Genomic DNA, 15,338 nt, shown 5'->3' with positions numbered 1-15,338 from the left:
AGCTGGGAGGGTGCTGTTGCACCATGTCCTGCCTTGTTGGTCCCCGGCCGATGGCTGGTTGGCCACTGTGTGAACAGAGTGCTGGACTAGATGGACCCTTGGTCTGATCCAGCAGGGCCCTTCTTATGTTCTTATGAGCTCCTTTGTACAATGAGCCACTTGTGGAATGTTGTTGATTTGCATTTCTCACCAGCATGAGAATGACTATACCAAAGTGCTTGATGTGAAGCCTGGAGGAAAATGGCGGAGGTAGGGGGCAAAGAGATACTTCTTCTTTATATTTGGATTATATTTTCCAAAATATACAACATAATATAATAAGACACTGAAAAATAACATTTCACATGTTACAAATATGAACCTAGAAGTAAGGGACTGCTAAGAAACATGGTTTCTTTTGCACGTACCTTGGCCAGATCTACACCGAACAGGATATAGCACTATGAAAGCAGTATAAAAGCAGTATATAAAAGCCAGGAGCCACACTACTGCTTTATAGCAGTACTGAAGTGCACTGACAACTGTTGGGGCCTATGACACATACCACATACCGCTTTCATACCACTTTCATAGTGCTATATCCTGCTTGGTGTAGATCTAGCCCTTGTGTTTTTGTTTTTCACTCCTTTTAACTATAAATTAAAGACCTAAAAAGAAAAGAAAAAAGAGGGCTGCAATCCTATAGCCATGCTCCCATAGAGAGACCCAAAACTCAGGTAGTTGTCTTGAGCCATATTAACAAACCACTTCTAGCACTTTTCACTTCCATCAGGAGCAGGTCTTTTGCAAAGCTTCATTGCTATTCCAAATCAAACCAACCCCAAATACTTTACATTACAACAGGGAATGATAACAGTCATTTCTCCACAGCTACTGTGAGGGTAACAGCAAAGCTCAGAGGGGAGGTGGGGAGGTGGCAGATGAGATCATCATCCCTGCTAATCAAAAAATGCTGGTGTGGTGTCCCTGTGACCCCTGACTCCACTACATCGCTGCCTGTACGGTTGTATACATCAGCACCGTCAACTGATGGAATACCTTCTGTCAGTGGAACAGGGAGGGTCTGATTCCTCTTCCTCCTGCAGACCCCTTCATGCCCTCAAATTCTGCTTCAATGGTTGGTAGTAGGGATGTGCTCTGCTTCTCTTCGGTTCAGAGAAGCAGGAGCGAGGTGGCCTAATTCGCCTCCGGAAAAGGCGGAGGCGAAGAGAGTCAGGGGGGCTGCGGATCGAGGCGAAGAGAATTGCCTCAATCCGGAGCTTTGCCTAAAGGTAAGTGGGGGGGAGGAGGACTAATCTGGCGCTGCCAGCGCCGCCATCCATGTGGCAGTGGCGGCGGCAGCACCAGTTAAGGGAGCAGGGAGGAGGGACGCTTACCTTCCTCCATCGCGGGCTTCAATTGAGGCCCCGGTTGAAGCCGGAAGTGAAGGCTGAGGCCTCTTCTGGCTTCAACCGGGGCCTCAATTGAAGCCCGCGATGGAGGAAGGTAAGGGGGCGGGGGCGGGGCGGGGGTCAGGCCTACCTGGCGCCGCCGGTGCCAGGTAAGTGAGCAGGGAGGAGGGACGCTTACCTTCCTCCATCGCGGGCTTCAATTGAGGCCCCAGTTGAAGCCGGAAGTGAAGGCCGAGGCCTCTTCCAGCTTCAACCGGGGCCTCAATTGAAGCCCGCGATGGAGGAAGGTAAGGGGGCGGGGTGGGTGGGTGGTTTCTCTTGCGCCGCCGCCACTGTCCATATAGTGACGGCGGCGAAGCCGGATCTCGCTCCACAGAGCGGAGAGGGAGACGGGCGGAGCGGCGCGAAGAGGATCGGGCCCAATCCGGATTTTCCGGATCGGGCCACGAAGCGCATTGAGGGGTCCGTGCACACCCCTAGTTGGTAGACCCATGGAGGGCTGCAAATGAAGGGACAGTGACGTGTTGAAGGGGGTGGGGCTTGCCAGAGTGCCTGTGCTGCCCCTTGTGATTTTTAATTGCGTGAGGAACAGAATGTCTAAAGAGGGCTACTGCCTGCCACTGTTCTGAACAGCTCAGGACACTTTTTCAGACTCATGGCTTTTAGCTGTCGACAGCTCTCCCAACTGCTGTTCTACCTATCTCGCGTTCATCACTGCCATCTACACCTTCTCCACCTGCTACTCTTTCACCAAGCAGGGATATATATATATATATATATATATATATATATATATATATATATATATATATATATATATATCGTACCCCTTATTTCTTGTGTGTATTTACTACTTTCTCCATATAGGAAAGTTTTGGAGGAAATTGAATTCAGGAGATGTGTGCCTTATGGAGCATGTCTTCAAAATCCCCCATTTTAATATACCTCTGGCTTCTTTGTATTAGGGAGATTCCACCGCATGTTGATGCCACCATTGTTGTGGAGGCAATGCTGCACTAACTGTCTGTCTTAAATGCATTACATGGCAATGAGTTCTATTGATTTTCAGTATGAGCCAAACTATTCCACGAAGTAGGGTTGTCAGAGAAAACCTCAATGGAATCAGATGAGTTCAGTTCTATGTATCTGATCCACAGATTCTGCAGCAAACCAACTTTTCCCTAGTAACATGGATACTGTGGATTTGCAGGCCAATTTTTTTTTTAAAAAAAAGCTTTCTAAAATGTTATGCAAACTTAGTTGTAGAAAAATACATTTTTTAAAAAAAGAAATCTAGACAAGAATACACATTTCCCTCATAGGCACAGCATGGAAATGCAGATTGGGGGGGGTGCATTTTGGCAGGGCTTTGCTCATTTGGGGGAGATTTATCCATTTTTGCAAATGCAAATTTGTGCAAATTCATGAAATGGCAAAAAATCAGATTCTGCCACTGAGCAGACAATGGCACGAAAGGCGCCTGACAATCCATAAAAATGCAGACGGAACAGATTTTACAAAAGTCACATACGCCTGCCTCCTCTTGCTGAATGTGCCGCAAATGTGCTTTCTAAGATACAGGAATACCTTTTCCAGTTCCCACTCCTTTACCCATGCACTAAACAAGAACTGAAATGTCACACCATCTCAAGCTGGGGAAGAAAGTAAGGATACTGAAATAGTGAGCTGTCCAAACCTATGTTGAAATTAACACAACGGTTTTGTTTTTCATGAATTGTAAAGGAATGAGTGAGTGGCGTCTTATGAAGTCGGTGTGTTGTGAATGGAAAAGATGATCTCAGCTTCATTAAAGGGGGCCTGTGCGTATGATTCACTTCCAGGCGAGTCTTTGCTTTTGCCAGGTGTGCATGAACCACTGTGGTAATTACAATCAAAGTAAATTGCCCAAACCTGCCGCAGTAGTAGAAGGCTAGGACCAAACACAGGGAAGATCCATATTATTATTTGTTGTATTGTCCCCCATGCTGGTTGGCCTTTCCCCTCCCTGTTTGTTTATTACTGTGATTTTAGAATGTAAGCCATATGGCAGGGTGTTTTGTATTTCGTTTTATTTTGTTCTGTACAGCACCATGAAAATTGATGGTGCTATATAAATAAATATTAACAACAACAACAACAAATCATGTACTTAACCAAATTAATTGAAAAGGAATCTATCATTAGGCATTGGGCAGGTACAATGAAAACAGCTGGCCTGTACTGCACAAGCAGTATTTTGTGTCTGTGTGTGGAATGAAAAAGTCCTTTCTTGATCTTTCCACTCTTTCCTGGTATTACTATTAGTCATGATGGTTATTTGTTACCTCTAGCATCAGCAGCGACATGCCTCTGAATACCAGTTGCTAGGAACATGAGTCAGAGGATGCTATTGCTTTGGGATTGCTGTGAAATGGGTTTCTGTGGGTGCTGAAAACTGTGGGAGTTGTTTAGTGTGTTGGGCTCAGACCCTGTGTCTGTTTTGTACTTGTTTTTTGGAGAATAGGCTACTTGCTCTTTGCCATGCCTCCCATGGAAGTCATTTTGTGGTGGTGCCCAGGACAGTTCCTTAAATTGCCAAATGTACTGATGTCTGCTCTGACCCTATGATAGAATATTTAGCAGCAAGTGATGGTAGCAATGATTCATGATGGCTATTTATTACATCCAGTATCAGAGGCAGGGGAATATGAGCAGGAGATGCCATAATTGCATTTGTGTCCTTCTTGTGGCCTTCCCGTGGGCAGCTGGTCGGCCATTGTGTGAACAAAATGCTGGAGTTTAGGCCTATTGTCTGATCCAGCTTGGCTTTTCTTATGTTCAAGTCTCTCTGATGTCTTTTGAGTCCAAACCCATGTTTAGAAAGTTTTTCTTTTAGCTGGCATTTTGACTCGAATGAATCTTGTCTGTCATTTTACCAAAACAACTTGAATGTCTATTGCCGATTTTCTGTTTTCTTTCTTTGTTTAAACAACATGATGTCATTTTTGTTGCGGTGGGATCTTATCCTCCCTGGTGGGACAGGCACACCCCCTCCAACCAGCCTAACAACTATATTACATGCTCAGTAGCCATGGAATGATTGACTGTTGGGATGGAAAACCAGGTGGTGATAGTGGAAATGGAGTATCATGAGAAGCATTCCTCACTGCAATTGATAGTTGGAGGTGGTCCCACTTGTTAGGTTGTAAGGGGAAAAACGAAAAGGCTAAAATTCCAGGCTCCCCAGTATTAAAAACTCAGACACACCCATCTCAAATAGCCTAAGTTTGACCCAAGTGTTGTAGGTACAGGTGTGCCTGTGGATTCAAGACTAGGGCCATAGCTAGACCTAAGGTTTATCCCTGGATCGTCCAGGGGTCCAACCTGTTCATCTAGGTGACACACAGGGGATCCAGTGCTCAGGCAAGGGCGAACCCTGGATGATCCCAGGATAAACCTTAGGTCTAGCTGTGGCCAGAATCTTGCATTTCCCCAGATTACACTTAGAACTTAAAACATCTACTCAAACTTTAAAATTAAATGTATTTTGTTAAAGAAAAAGTTTATCACAGTCACAAACCTTTCACCCAAGCAAAGCTAAATGAGTATACAGCTACAAGATTCTCACATATCTTGTAGCTGTATACTCACAAATGCTGTACCACTCATACTGACTGTGAAAAGGGATCCTTTCTCTGCTAAGGGATTTCCATCTGTCTCAGCAAAACCAAAGAGTCACTGAGGCCTACATCAGAACCTCAGAGCAACATCTTGGATCTTATGCCTAGCTGAAAGGAAAGACATGCTTGTATGGTTGTTTTGCTTATTCTTCCCTAAACCCCTACCCTACCTTTCAGGGGTGTAAACTATGGGGGGGAGTGGCTCAACACCCACCCACCTGGATTTTCCAGAGGGAGCAATGCCCAGCCAGGTAGTATCAGTAAGCTCACAGCCTGGCTGGAAGCAGTGCATATCCTGAAAGTGTTTCTTCTCCTTGGTGCTTTGTTTAGTTACTTAGCCTTCAATGCTCCCTCTGATTTATGTATTTATTGCATTTATACAAGCATGCATAGCATAGGAAATCCAGTAACCTTAAAACAATAAAACCTAGCTTATCTATTTAAATACTCCAAAGTAGGGCCTTGTGATCTCTGCTGGCAACAAACACCTCCATCAAACTCCATGGAAGGGCAAGACAAAGAGTTGGAGGGGTGTCTCCAACTTATACCCCTGAACCGCCATCCATCCCTCCATTCTCACCCTCCCTTTCTCAAGGATGAGGAGAGCCTGGTTTCACACCTCTCCAGCTGCGGTGCCTTCTCCCTTGCAAGCCTGACCAATTTATGGCCTTGAGGTCAATAAGAACTCTTCTGGCGCCAAGGTCTCAGGACATCTTTCCTCCTCCCCTCCCCAGGTGTCTGCGATGGTAAATCTTATGGCCAGATTCTGTCTCCCTCTAAGTAATAAAATACAAAGCAGAAATTACATCAGAGCTTTTAGCCCTTCTCTTTCTCTCTCTCTCTCTCTCTCTCTCTCTCTCTCTCTCTCTCTCTCTCCTAGCAGACGTGGCAGCCTATCTTACTCATACAACTCCTTTGCACACGGACATTCCAAATATACCCTGCAACATGTGTTTTCTGTGTGCGTGTACATGCACACAGGCTACAGTATTCATTGTAGATGAATATTGACTCACTTGAGAATTGTCAATGTCTATGCAAGCCTTCCCCAACTTGGGCCCTTCCAGGTGTTTTGGACTTCAACTCCACCATGGCCAATGGTCAGCCATACTTGAAGTTGTTGTCTAAAACATCTAGAGGATATCAAGTTGGGAAAGGCTGGTCTATAGAAACAGAAGGTCCACTTACACATGGGTTGGATCCAGGATCTGCTTATGAAAGGTCCCGCCATCTGATTTGGAGGCTCCTCCTTCCCCAAAACACCACAGTTTACCCCATTCAGCAGGGGCTCCTGACTTTCTGAGTAGCATTTTCAGGGGACTAGAGGGGCTGCCTTGGGAAGGAGGGGGGCAGGAAGTCCACTTCCATCAGGGGAATTGATCCAGCATAAATCTGGATCCAACCCCACATCTTTTACATTCTGTGGCCATGGCTAGACCAGGCCTACATCCTGGGTTCGCCTCAGGATCATCCCTGTACATCCAAATGACACACAGAGGATCCCAGGAGCAGGCAGGGGCGACCTCGCCACTTGCCTGGGGTAACCCTTAGGCTTAGCTAAGGCCTGTGTCAAACTGCCTTAGCAGGGTGTGTTTTTGTTTTTGTTTTTGGCAGCATTAACATTTAAAGACATAGAATCTCATTTAGGTATAACTGGTTGGAATATTCTAAGAGCTAAATCTAGCCATTTAGAGCCCACAAATATTTATCTACAGGATGTCTCTTAAGGATTCTGTTACCCTCCTCCTTCCTTTCTAGGGAAAACTGTTTGAGTGTTAATTATTTATAGTACATTCTTCATCAGTAAACGTAACCATTATTGTCTTGATGGATGGATAGTGTTTATTAGAACTTCTTGTGGAAATGTAATTAGAATCCATTTCACCTTGAACATTTACATTTTAAAAGGGGAAAGAGGCAAAAATGTGGGGGGTATAAATATAAGCTCAGATCACTTAACAAATTAATGGAGCCAGCAGGAGCTAGGTTGGACAGATCACCACGGTGGTGGTGATGGGAGAATGCATGAAAGTTCATACAGATTGAAGGCTGTCCTTCCTTATGCATAGGTCAGAGAAAATTAGGTCCCTACAGGAGAGTGATTTCATATTCATTTAGTACAGAGCTGATCTAGCAAACATTGTAATGGCCCTGACAGGGTGATATCATCATTTTTTCTTTTAGTAAATGTGATCTAGATCCAGTTGCAATAAACTAACATTTTTTTTATTTATATCTGAGATCTTATTTTCAAAATTATAAAATCATTATTGAAAGGAGAGAAAGAATGCAAGTGATGCTTTATCAATCAGGTGACCTCCTAATGATTGGTTATGCTAGAGCAGCTCAACCTGAGGTTTTAGAGTCCAACTCCCATCAGCCCCATCCAGCATGATCAGAAATGCTGGGAGTTGTAGTCCAAAACATCTGAAGGTCAATAGGTGGAGTAGGGTGTTCTAGAGTTAAACAATAGCACATTTAAATGCAACCCCCTTAGAGCAGCAATGGTCTCACAGATCCATTTTGTCCTTCTTAACTTTCTTTATTCCTGGTCCCTTTCTTGAAGATATTAAACTGCCTTAAACTGACTGGATTCAGACATAATGGCAAATCATGGCTTGTAAAAGCAAACCATGGTTTGGTGTTATGCCCGAATGTATGTCAGCTTACAAACCATTTTTTTGAGATGGGCTACCAAGCCAGGGCTACCATTTTTTTCCTCAGAAACACCCTTGGAACAATGTTGCAGGGAGATGGGCCATAGCTTAGTGGTGGAGAACCTGCTTTGCATGGAGAAGGTCCCAGGTTCAATCCCCAGCATCTCCAGGGAGGGTGAGGAAAGTCTCTTGCCTGAAACCTTGGAGAGCTGCTGCCAGTCAAGTGTCGACAATACTGGGCTAGACCAGGGTCTGGCTCAGTATAAGGCAGCTTCCTGTGTTCTGATGACAGCATAGTTCCTGGGTCATTTGGGGAGAAGGGAATGGCAGTAGCCATCAAGTGGTCACCGAGAGGAGATGACACACTAAGTCATAATGTTTAGCTCAAAATGTTTAACCACCGTGTCTTAGCTTGTCATCTGAACAGGGTCAATGTATGTTATTTTTCAAATTCTTGCCTTTTTTTAAAAAAAAACACCAAACCAGTATAAATTCCGGTGATAACCTTCTCATGCTTGATCAGTAGCTGAAAGCTGAATGGCTGCTTGAGAACTGAATAGAAATAGATTGCATATAAACACTTGTAATGCATTGCATCCTCAATCTAATTCAAAATAGCCAATAACGTCATTATTTGATCTGCTTTATTTGTTCTGGGATATTGTTCATTCTCATGGATGAATAGACAGATAATAGTGCATGTGCATTCATATGTTTATATTCTGTTCACAGGTACCTTGTTTAAACTTGGGAAGGGAGTAAAAAATCAAGGGTATATTTGATTTAACATTTGCATTTTCCCCTCCATCAAATTGGTTCCTGGAATGATTTGATGGAAGCCATTTCCATTTTATTAAAAAAATAGATTTGAACAGATTAAGCAGCATTCAAGAGAACAAATATCAGTTTATTTGCTTTCTATGAAGAACTCAGTATTTCCAAAGCACCATAATCCTCTCTAAAGCTATACAGATATAGAAATAAATATCGATCAACACATATTTATAATGATCAATTTATATTTTTGAAAATATAGGCATTATTTGTACATTATACATCAAAATACAGTAAATGCCATGAATGTTGGTAGTGTCTTTGTGGAATCACCTTTAGAACAAAATGTGATCTGTTTGTAAATCCAATGCTGTTATAATTTGTCAGAAAAAAAAATACAGTATTTTTCCTTCCCTGACCCCCCACCTCTCAGATGTTAGTTTAGGGTGGAAACAAGATTACCACTGCCACAGTGGTTTGGTTAATGGTCCAGCTGGGAAAAAACAATGACACAGCGTGCAACTCAGGTTCTACAAATTGCTAACCAGATGCTTCAATAAATGTTGAGAGGTGGGTCAAAATAGTGATATCATCCTTTGTTTGCTCTTACAACTTGGTAGTTGGGGTAGTACTGGATATTGAGATAGAGCTCTGCGTAAGATAGTTGAAACCTAACGATAGATCCATCATCACTGAATCTAGCTTGTCACTCTCTCTAATAGCAAACTCAGGGCCTCCGTGCTGAGCCAAAACAGGCCACTGTAAAACAAGACCAATGGGGCCAACCCATGGAGGACTGAGTATTCTCAGTAGCCTCCAGAAATCATGAAATACTGGGTGTCAGTTGGAAAAAAGGAGGAGAGAATGGAATGGCGTTCTTGAGCCACTTAGAGTTTGTATTATCCCAGAGGAAGGCATGACTAGATTTTCATCGAGCCACAGTCTAAGCTGCACTGTGGTGATTTTTTACACAGAGTATAAACAGCAACACTTACCCTTGCATGGAATGTCAATACATCAACTCATGAAATAATGTAGGCTGAATCTAAGCTACACCAACAGCATGCTTTTCACAATATATCAAGAAGGGTTCTGGCATATGAAATACGAATATTTTTGTATGTCACAGGCACATGCATTAAATGGACATGTGCTGTTAAATAAAGAATGGATAATATGGTCTTGCTATTTTTTAGATGCTATCCAAACTGAAGCTATATTCAGTCAGTATGGCCAAATGATTTTGCCAGTTATACATTGCCATATGAAAAAATGAATTTCTAGACTAAAGAAGAGTTCTGGCATATGTTCCGGTATGTAAACCCAACAGTACTTTATGATCCATAAACGTCAAGGACGATGAGGACAAATTGTCTGGATCAACTCTGATAACCTATCAAGGAAAATCTGACAGTTTCTTTGGGCATGTCTACACCATAGGGTGTAGGGGAATGGAGGGGGGAGGATTGCAGACTTCCCAACTTCTGCAATCTTCCCCCAGTGTCTAGACAGCTGCACGATGACCTGGAAGGATGCCACGGCCACTATTTTTTCCAACGAGGGAGGTGGAACACAGTTGTGCTACTCTGAAAAAAGGTAAAAAATAAATTAACCCCCCCGATCCTGCTCCCCACCTTCCACCCCCGATGAGCAAGGACTGCCACTGCGCAGCTCCGTGCCCATTTCAAGTGCTCTACTCGCAGGGAGGATGGGACGACCCAGGAGCAGCAGCCACACAGCCTGCACTCAGTGGGATGGTCCCAGGACTGTGGAAAACTGTTTTCCACAGTTCCTATATCCCGGGGAAAGTCCTTGTTCGTTCCGGGTTGCCCCCGGGATCACCTGTGTGTCATGTGGATGCACAGGGACAATCCAAGGACTACCCCGGGATATAGGGCTGATATAGACATTCCCTCTGTCTTTCTTTCTTTCTTTCTTTCTTTCTTTCTTTCTTTCTTTCTTTCTTTCTTTCTTTTAAAGAAGGTGCATACTACATATTACACACCACGATCTATTATGTTGTACATTAACTTTTTCATACATGAAATCCTGCCTTGGTGTGAACCATACAGTCATGGACCACCAAACGTTTGTTATTGCCTTGCATATGAACACTAGGTAAGAATTTGTGCAATGGCTAAGAATTTATGCAATGGAAGGATTAAGGGGGTAGTTAACCTTTCTTTCAACCTCTGGGTCCCTATACCTTTTCTCTTAGGGAATAAAATATACTGTGGGTGATTTTTGTTGGAAGAACAACCCCACAGGGAAAGTATTGTACCTCCTCTTCTGCTCTGGTCAAATTTGTACACACATACTGCAGCTACGTACTGTAGATAATGAAATAAATAAACATCTACTTTGGGAATTGTTCTTGCATCTCCAGTATCTTGTTTCGTGCAGTCTTGAGTAAATCTTCACTTCAGTAGTGCTCTGACATTATACACCCTGGGCATGATCCAGCAGGGACCTGATCTTTGGCAAGCCCCTTTCATCCCAATAACAAATGCATAGGAGAGATTCTGGCTGGAGAGAGACTTGGATGTGGAAAAAGGAAACACGGCAATAGAGATGCTCATTCTCCTCAAGGGAAACATTTTCATTTTTTCTCAGATGCACAGTGCTGCGTAGGATTCACATAATCTTTCTTTCATTTATCTAGCTACGATTCCAATTTTAATGTATTCCATCACAAAGACCAATTCCAGGTAGATATAACAATAGAGTTGGAACCCCGTTTTCCCTGAAACATCTGCTTGGCACTTTTATCATTCAGGCCTCAAGTTAAATCTGTTTTATTCTCCTGAGCCTGTAATGGCTGGTTATTTTATTTCTCTCCTCTTGCTGCTTGCCTTTTAGTCTGCCTTTTATAGCCTGGTTCTTGGAGTTTGTGTACTGAACTATTTTTATTATTGTTGTTAATTGGATTTTATCGTTTGGAAGTTGTTGGGTGCTTGTAAGGTGGGGGAGAACATCTTTTAAAATTATTATTTGTTTGTTTGTTACAATTTTGTTGTGCTGTTTGCCTGAGGAGCTTAGAATGGTTCCTCCTTTCACTCACCCATTTTATTCTCACAACAGCCTTATAAGGTAAATTAGGCTGGAGAAATAGACTGACTCTAGGGCAGGATTGGTGTCGATCTGGCCTAGGTCTAGATCTACACTAGTGCTTTTTATCAGTATTGGCAGGCACTGTTGGAGCCCATTACACATTCCATGTACCGCTTTTCTAGCATTATTTTCCACTTTTTATTCTGTAATATCCAAAAATACAGCTACCGGTGTCACTGCGTGCACTATGAGGTATAAATGCACAAGAGGGATATGGCGTCATCATGATGGGATCGTATTGATATGACATGAAGGGTAGATCTCATTCAGGTCACACAGTGAGCTTTGTGGCCAAATGGGTAGGGTTCCCCAACTACAACTCCTAGCAACCCTGACCATTGGTCATACTTGGCGGAGCTGATTAGAGTGTCAGTCCTAAACATCTAGTGGGCATCAGGTTGTGGAAGGCTAAGCCACAATTACTATACCAGTAAATTTAACGTTTACTGATAGAAGGGGCAATTAAAATCAGAATAAGAAGGGTGCAAGCTGCATGTAAATTAAGATGTATATCACTCAAGGCAGATTACAAACACACAGTCACATTTCTTTGACTGCAAAGACGTTATCAAACATGTACATACAAATCAGCCAAATGTGCACTTTTGTAGTAAAGTAGATGGACATATAACTCCTCTTAAGTGGATATGTTCTTTTCCTCCTCTCTGCCATAAGGTCTAAGAACACTCAGAAATCACAATGTGATGCAATGTCATTGTGTCATTATTTTCTTAATCTCAAACCACTGGCAATCGCTTAAGGAAGCTCACAGTGATTTGGTCCACATGTTACAGTAGCAATTCCTATGAGCTTGTCATGCTTTTAATTAACAACCCAGCACTCCCCCATGACATGTGAACCTCTGAACTCTGGGTTGTTCATGGGTTAAAAAACCCAGAGTTAACCCACTAATTCCCCATGGTTTGTTGTTGGGTTAAGTCTGGTTTGTCTAACCCATATACAACCCAGAATTTCCAGGTCTGCACATCACAAAACTAACACAAATTGTTAATTAAAAGAGGAACTTATTAGTATGCAGCTCATGTACTCTGCTTGTCACTGCAGTTCATGGGTTAAATAACCCAGGAATTGCTGCTATGACATACAAAGCAAGTCGGCAAGGTTGATTAATTCAGTTGCGAATAATCCTAGAACAAGGTGTCGAACCTGTTTCAGCCTGAGGATCAAATTCAATTTTGGAGAAGCTCCTGGAGGCCACATTTGAGTGTTTGGTGGAACAGAAGGCAAAGAGGGCAGAGCAAAAGGAAAAAGAAGTGGGGCCCAAAATACAATACAAAACAAAACAATATACCACTATATTTTAGCTTAATACTCTCACTGCCCATAATTAAGCCTTAAGAGAGGCATCTCAACCACCAAATGATTGATGGCTGAAAAAAGAGGGTGTGGCCAGGGAAAGGGGGAGTGGCCACCTGGGAAACTTTGGAGGGCTGGATTATGACCTCATATGGGCTGAATTTGACCCATGGTCTTGAAGTGCAACACCCTTGTCCTAGATATTACAGTACCAGGGGAGAGGAACTCATCCCCACAGTAGGGGTAACATGCAGTATGACTGTAAGTAGACAACAGAAATGGCCCTCATTCTGCCCCAAATGTTTTGAGGGTTTTAAAAATCTCATTGCTGTGTGTATTTGCCCCTCCCTACCCCATTAACTTTGCATAGAGATAGTACAGAACAATCTGTAAGAGGAACATTACAAAGAAAATCAAAAGAATTGGCCAATGTGTATTTACCCTGTTGGAAACCTGTTGGGAGCATCTATGTGTTCTTGTTTGAATATGTTCCATTTGCAAGGACATCTAGAACAAAATGAATTGATCTTGAAAGTAAGACCTACACATACATCATGGGGAGTGAGATTAAAGTATTTCCCCTATGTTCTCTCTATGTATCTTCTTTCTTGAGTACATTGCTGGGATGGCAGTAGAAGCTTACTTCATTTATCTTAGATCAAGGAGAGTGATGGCTTGCCTGTTTCCAGGCATGCTGAAAAAATGATATTCAAGCATCTGGTCTGCATTGGGTAATAGCGGATGGAGGGCAGAAGGAGATGTCTGTGAAATGTAAGCCAAGTTTTGCCATGGCAGTTAATCTTCTGCTTCTTTCTTAAATTGATCAGCAGGGAGGGATTTAATTAGCAACACACAGCCCTCTCTCCTTTAGTCATGTCAGCCTCCTTTTCCACTTGGAAAGAGGCATACTCATAGATAGATTATTATTCTCACAAACTGAGAACGAAGAACTTCATCGGATAAGCAAGCTCAGCAGGTAAAGCCCAATGCTAACCATCATTACTCAGAAGTAAGTCAGACTTATTGCAGGGGGAATTACTAACAAGTAATTACGCTTAGAAAAGTATGTGATGTTAAAGAAGAAGAAAAATAAAGGTTAGGATCTTTCCTTCAGTCTACGAAAGCCTGCTGCTCTGATCACTCTCATTCTACTTTCCATGATGGTCATGATGCATTCTCCCAATTCCAGAAACTTTCATGCTTTTGCCATTGGCACATTGGGGTAAAAACATTTGCAATCCAATGGCTGCTTGGTCTAGATGTGCCATGGCCCCAGCAGTTGTCATTGCACTTCAGTACCACTATAAAGCAGTAGTGTAAATCCTGCAGTGCACTTCAATACTGCTATAAAGCAGTAGTGTGGCTCTTGCCTTTTATATACCGTTTTCATACCGCTTTCATAGTGGAATATCCTGCTTGGTGTAGATGAGCCCACAGATTTGCATTTTGAAATAGGCACCATCGTTTAAATATTTGCATATGCTAACGTAAGATGCATAGATGCAAATTTAGAAGTAATTACTATCATTGAAATCAAAATGCGACACACCTCACCGTAATGGGAGAGACTGTGACCTGTGCTGTCCGGCTTCAAGCTGTTGATGGGCCACTTCAAGTCCCCTGCTTTTCCTTCTTACAGTTCTTGATCTTTAAACTAGTGCTGTGGCCAAAAAAAATCTCCATGAAAATTCCAACCATTCTCATTCAGTTCGATATAAAAGAAATTGCTTTTGAAAAGTTATTCAGAGGAGAAGAAATTTTGGAGAAATTCTCACGGGTTTGGATCAGGGTTATGAGATGACTGAGGAGTGTTTGTGAGTCCCCTGTCTTTTATTGTGCAGTCATCTCTCTGACAGCCTGTACCCTCCTTGACTTCCTGCCCAGGGTAAGTCATTATGCATTTTTCTTCCCATAAGGGCCTTTTCAGGAAGTGAAGGCAGCCCGGGAGACTTCAGATCAATCGTGAGGTTTGCAATAGACAATACCCTTAGCCACCTCTCATTGATAAGTTAAGGTAAAAAACACTACCAACACACATTCAAAATAAATTGCCCTAAGAATGAGGCAGAAAAATGGAAGCCCCTTTCATGGGGAAAGAAAACTTACAGGGAATTCCTGAGATTTTTCATTTCTTACCTCCTAGAAATAAAAAGACAATTTTCAGAATTTTATCTACATTTTTTTTTCACCATTTTTTTTTTTGTGGTGGCTGCATTCCCTCCCCTCAATGCCCTGGAGTGATGCTAGGTATATGAGGCATTGTGGAAAATGCAAAATGGGGACTAAGCTGCCAACACAGTTGAGGCTGCTGCCACTTGTAGTGGCAGTACAAAGAAAACCAAAAACCTTTAGGGGGAAAACCCCACCAAAAACTGTTCTAAACTCCTTACCCATGGTGATGCCTACCTGTGAGAAATTGTTGGAGAATT

This window comes from Elgaria multicarinata, chromosome 5 (assembly GCF_023053635.1).
Source record: "Elgaria multicarinata webbii isolate HBS135686 ecotype San Diego chromosome 5, rElgMul1.1.pri, whole genome shotgun sequence".
In the NCBI taxonomy this organism is placed as follows: Eukaryota; Metazoa; Chordata; class Lepidosauria; order Squamata; family Anguidae; genus Elgaria; species Elgaria multicarinata.
The sequence above is the reverse complement of the archived record's forward strand: the minus strand, read 5'-3'. Positions refer to the sequence as shown.